Source organism: Haemaphysalis longicornis, unplaced genomic scaffold (assembly GCF_048455015.1).
Source record: "Haemaphysalis longicornis isolate Haplotype H1 unplaced genomic scaffold, Haemaphysalis longicornis Haplotype H1 scaffold_31, whole genome shotgun sequence".
Lineage (NCBI taxonomy): Eukaryota > Metazoa > Arthropoda > Arachnida > Ixodida > Ixodidae > Haemaphysalis > Haemaphysalis longicornis.
The window spans coordinates 1,543,638-1,549,997 of NW_027526340.1; positions in this window are offsets into that span (position 1 = coordinate 1,543,638).

Consider the following 6,360-nt stretch of genomic DNA (forward strand, 5'->3'; position numbering starts at 1 on the left):
TCTACGTTTTGTTCAACTATCATCGTATTGATGTCTTCAATTCCTAACTGGCGTGTTATTTAGCAATGTACCATTTGTGATTTCTAATATGAGGTCGCCATAAGTATTTATTTCGAAACCTCCTTGTGTACACCATGTACCATGTAAACTTGTCTGCGATAGTTCGTTTGAAATAAACCTGAAATCGAAAAAAACCGTGTGAAATCAATACTCCCGCAGGGAACTAGACATTCTCCCTTGTGGCCTTGAAAACCTCCTTTCGGAAGGCCTACAAAACTCCCCAAGCTTTCGTCAAACTCCATTCAAAAGAAGTAAATGCTTCCCTTGAACCTCCTAAAAACGCCCTAAACTAACATAAGTACTTCCAAAGGGAGCCATAATAGGCTCCTATTCAACCGCCTAAAAATTCCATAAACATCACTTCAAAACGCCCTTCAGGAAGTAAAGAATACTCCATTTTGACCTCCTTAAATTCTCCCGAACATTTCTTAACACTCCCTAAATACCTCCTTTCTATAACCTAAAAACTCCCTGTTTTGAGGAGGTAAACAAAACCTCCCTGTTCCATGTAGTAAAAAAACTCTTACAAGGAGGACCACTAGAGGACAGGCGAAAAAGAACCTCTATGGAGTATATGGGAGGAAAAAAAGTTTAGAGTGTGCGAAGAATGCTGTGTAATTTTTATAAAATACGGACATTTAACCGTCAGTTGAAGGCGTACTCGGGAATCGAAAGTTGTACTTCTAACATAGAAGCTTGTGTACATAAAATTAAGGAGCGATTGAGTGTTTACTACTTCACTGTGTATCACTAATAAACTCGTGAAACTCCCAACCTGTATAGTGTTGTGTTAATGCGTATTAACATTAAATTTGTCTTAAAGTTTGTGTGTATAAACTGGAAATTGCTTACCGAATTCGGCTTCGTAATACATGCTTCGAAGAAAAAACGACGGAGTTCACTAAAACGGGCTTTGTACTTTATTTGATTAACATATTTGATTAACAAATAAAGTATTGCTTGTTACGACAATTGCAAGCACTGTGCAGAAAATAGACGTATATTTCTGATCGTGCCACCCAAGTAGCACGCACAGTGTTTGCCATTGTTGCAGCGAAAGCAGCACGTACAGTAATCCGGTACTGTTGCGCTGACACCAGAAGTCGAGAAGATCTCCCGCTAATAGAGAGTTTTAGTACAGTGTTTTAGCTGTGGGGTTAACGTTTGCGCGCCGCAATCGCAAACGGACACCGCTCCTCGTTACGCGACGGTTAGCGTGCCCGCTAACGCTATGGGCGCGCTAAAGTGGTGCTTTTCGCCATACTAAAACTCTCTAATATATGGCTGTGATAAAAATGTCCTCCAATCCACGCTGTGAAGGCGGTTGGAAAGCAATGCCTTAAACGACACCCACAACTACTGCCCATGCGACGTCACCTAAATTCACACACGTGGCTCTACAAAGACTGAAACAAGAGATTCTGCCAGCCGTTACTTGGAATTCGTGGAGGCTGCGCCCCGAACGCAGAAGTGTCGGCCACGGCCGAGCTAGAGCGGTGGACGTCGCGCCGCCGTAGCCCGACCGTGCATCGGCCGAAAGAAAACGGAGAGGAGCGTCTTTCGAAGGGTGAGACAACGCAACCTAGCCATCCTGATGTGTTAGCTTGGGACTACACCACCGTGAGAGAGAGAGAAGGAACTTTATTTGAGCCCAAACTGGTAGAAGGAAGGGGGTGACAGGGAGGAATCCACCTAGCCTTCCCCGTTAGATGGCGACCATGAGCCCGTGGGCCCTAGCGGCATCTTCCGCCAGCTGGACGAGTAGTTGTGAGTCGGGGTGGGAGCTGAGCAAGGCGGCCTCCCATTTCTCTTGAGTCCTAATGTTTAATGCTCTATTAGGTGAACGAGGTTTCTGTGGGCATGCCCATATGATGTGTTGTAGGGTAGCTTTGTCGGCACACCACTCGCATCTGTCGGAATACGTGTCTGGGTAATATCGGTTGTAGAGAACAGGGTTGGGGAAGGTGTTCGACTGTATTCGTCTCCATGCAACCGACTGCCATCTGTTGAGGGAAGAGTGTGGTGCAGGGTACTTGAGGTGGTTCAACCTGTAGTGGTGCGTAATCTCCCTGTACGTGGCCAGCCTGTCTCTGCTCCCCATGAACGTGACACAAGCGCAGACACCGAAACAATTCGGCATGTGAGCTTAGTGATTCCCATTTATACCGATTTAAACTAGTAAGTTTGAGAATTGCGAGAAATCTAAGGGGACTTTTATAATCGCTATTTATCAGAACCAGTCGCTACTTTCGCCTTTTGTAATACCTTTTAAAACACAACCGAATTGGTATTCACCAATTTAGAAAACGGAGTCCCATTCGTGGCAAGCAGTGCGCAAAAGGTAGCGTTGCTCCAGCGGCCAGATGTGTGTATGTGGTTTGTGCATTGTTTTCCTGCCCTGCAAACCAATCGTTAACGTGTGCTTGCCGATTTACCACTTAATTCCGTATGGTGCGGGTTACCCAGGAGGTGCTGTCGAACAAGTTAATCAAGCCGTGCGAAGGCAGCGCGCAATGGACGCGAAGCTGCGCCAAGACAGGCCCAAAACAACCATCGCAAAAACAGACGACAAAGCCGTACCGCCGACACCGCCGCCGACGAGCAGGTCCACGCGGGGAACGCTGGGGAAATTCGCTGCGCCATGTATACAGTGTGCTCCGTGAGTGAAACCATCCACCCTCCCCCCTCTCCCCTCCCCCCCCCTCCGCCGCCTTCGCCGCGTTGGGAGTTTGTTGTCCCACACGCCACGAAAGAACCGTTGGCTGGTCGAGTTAGAAAGCTTTGCTTTAAAAATTTGGAGTTAAAGTGCCCATGCACAGCGACACTCAATTGCACAATTCACCCATAAAGCCGCTCCGGCGCTCGCCGATGCACCCTGGCCCCTTGGCAGACCACGGCGAGGAATGCGTTCTTGGAGGCCAGCAACAGCGAGTGATGTCACACCATCTAAATGGCTGCGCTCAGGCCGCCGCTCTGTAAACCGGGTATATCCTAGCTAGGCTGTAGAATGCTAAAGGCTATGTTGATCCAAAGCAATCTTAGTTGTTGCCAGCCTCTAGGGGTCCTGATTATAATCATAGACAGTGCCCGACCACTTTATCCGGTGAATGCCTAAAGCGTGTAGGTAATGTTCTTAGGTTGCTGGACCGATCGAAACGCATTTTGTTCTTCACACGCACAAAAAAAAAAACCAAAACCACCTCCCCTCGCGGGAACCCCTGTATAGATGCGATGCATAGGGGGTTCACCTTGCAGCGTTGGACAGCGGAGGAACGGCGCTTGAACGATGGAGCGGAGCGGCGCAGGCACCGCGTTTTATAGCGCGCATAACGGAGAGGGGACGCGCCGGCGCCAGTGCGCCTGCCGCGGTTATGACGCAACACAATCCAACACAATCCACGTTAATTCAATCCAATCCAAATCCAAGCCAAGCCAAGCCAAGCCAAGCCAAGCCAAGCCAATCCAATCCAATGCCACTCGCGAGAGAGTGCTCGCTATCGGAGAGTAGAGGGGGTGAGCGGCGGAGAGCGAAGCTGGCGCGGCGAGGAGAATGGGGGAGGGGTGGATGCCGACAACGACGACGACGCCGACGCCGGATGCAGGGACAAGGCGGGTGAATGAATGCCTTCGCATCTAATACCACTAAACAATTCCAATCCTTCACACGATGCTTGCGCCCGATTTGATGTCGTCGCCTGTGACCACATGTACATCGGAAAGTTCGAAGAAGTGGCATTTAGAACAAACATTCTGCAAACAGTAAAAAATTCCCCGCATTTCCCCGAGGGGAAGAATGTGAAAGTGCGAATGCACGAGTTGAATTTGCGCGGTTCGGTAATGTTCGCGAAAGAGAGATCACACACACACACACAACTACAAAGAAAGAAAGATGCATTTATTCACAGACACCTATTTGTGTTGTCGTTGTACTTGATTGCTAGAGCGGATCTCAGCTTTGAAATTTCGTGTCAGTACTCCTTTAAGCGGGTGCATTAGCCCTTCTCACGCCCGATTCCTGGCCAATCCCCCACGTGGGTATGTGCCATGTCAGCGGCCAGGCAGCGCGCGCCCATCTCCCTCCGTTGCCAAGGAAGACGAGGAGATTCCTGGCCAATCCCCCACGTGGGTATGCTATGCGGACATCGCCGGTGGACGCAGGTTCAGGGTCGCTTAAGAAGTGCATTCGCACTTAAAACGGTGCGACCGCATCAAAGCGTTTGCAAAACTCCGTCGTGAAATCATATCAGTAGTTAGTGACGTCATCGCGGCAATCCGGGAGGCGGCCTACGTTGCCGCGTGGGGTTTTTCTTCTCCCAAAATTTACCCGACAAATGATGCTCCAGCATTCTGCCAGACAGGGGAATAAATGAATATACGGGCTAAACTACATGACCCAACCATAGATAAAAAATAGCTTGTGCCATTCACCCAGGAGCATCATCATCATCATCACCATGGTCACCCTCATCATCACCATCGGCATCAATTCAGTGCCTCCCCAGAGAACCAAGGAAGAAGAAGAAGAAGGCTGAGTGAGGGGCTGATATCGCTTTATTCTATCAGCTTCAGCGAAAGTATAATAATCTTCTGCGTCCCTTGCACGTCGACGTTGGAACCGACCAGGACGAGTGACAAGGCCGAAAGTGAGTCTGGCACAAAATCAATACAATTTGTGCTTTTCTTAACCCAATCAACGCTTCTCGTTCCTTTCTTACTTAGGCCGTAGAGATGATTCGGTGTGTGGTTGCGAAGGTGACCATCTTCGTATTCATCTACCTGGTAAGGTCAAACGATGCATTGAGATTTTAACTGTTTTTACTACCCGAATAACGACCCACAGCTGCCGGATTATTTTGCTTCTCTTGATTTTTTAGGTTATTCACTGCTTCTTCCTTCACCTTTCGGTCCGAAGTCTCCTCGTCTGCTTCGATAAGTACAGTAAGTAACGATCGCCATCAATAGTACCTCAGTGCGAGGCTTAGGAAAGGACCGCTACTTCTTAAATGAAATTTACGGGTTTTCTTATAGACCTTGAAGGATAGATTTCACCCTACAAACCTAGATTGATTCCGGGATACCATTCAGCTTCATGCGTCGGATCTTCAAGCTCCTCATTTTGCGAGAAAATACAAAATCGAATTGAGTGGGGGCACACTCATCTCTTGAACAATGGCTCCAAGATGTTTCTTGTTATAGCCGGTCACCTCGCTCCTGAGGGATGACTTGGAGGCAAAGGAAGAGCACTGATGGCGGTGGTGGTGATGATGTTTATTAACGGATGGGAAGAGCCCTCCATGGGTTTGAGATGTCTCCTATTCTGAAGGACTCAAAAAACGCGTCAAGCAATGTTTTTCTTAATGTGCGTTGTGAGTCCAGCCAGCTCCGACTTAGTACACGGTTACAAGCCGTTGTTTCAGTTAAGGCTGAAAGTTTGGCTAGTTGGTGTTGAATTGGGACCATATTGCCAGCTAGTCTGCTGCTTTCTTGGTCCCTGTCTTTTTTTTTTTCGCTGGCAGTATGGTTACAACCCGTTGTGCGTGTGCGGTGTAGTGATAGTGGCCCGAGAACGCTGTGGTTGTGTACCGTGTGCAACACCGACCGGTTAGCTCAATTGACGATAAAGTTGGCCTTGCCGTAAGACGTTTTGGTTGAGGAAGAGCTATTGATTGAGAACAAAAATGCACGGAATTTTGCGGCGCAACGTCTATCAGTGCCAGATTTTGAAGTAAGTTGTACAAATGACGAGCGCAGTTTTCTTCCGAACGGAAGCGTTTAACACTGTTTTTTTAAACACAACAGACATAAACAAGAACTCCAATGATTCCAATGACCAGGCAACAGATGTCTACTACGGTAAGTAGGAACAAAAAAGATGCGGCTATACTAATAACGTTTTTTTCTTTGTTGCTTTTCCATGAGCTACTGACGAATGGGAAACCAGCAAAAAAAGGTCGCAACACGGAAGGAAAGACCAGACAAATACAACGCTGCGCTAGCAACTGAAATTTAATAGGAGAAACTGATACACCCTGCGAACAACAAAGCCAACGCATGCGCCAACACGTACGCGTGATTTTAACTTCTTGTGCTTTCGTATAAATCACCGCTCAATTTTATAGGAACCCGATTTCTTTATCGCTGTGGGAAATAGACGGTGCGCTAATGCAGTCGCCTTCTTGCTGTTGTCTGATGAAGAACGCTTCAGGTATTTCCCTCTCCTTTTTTCGTTCTTGCTTTCCCAAGATTCGTCACACAGCCAAATGTTGGTTCGCTTTTGCACTGTTGACAGTGATAGGCAAG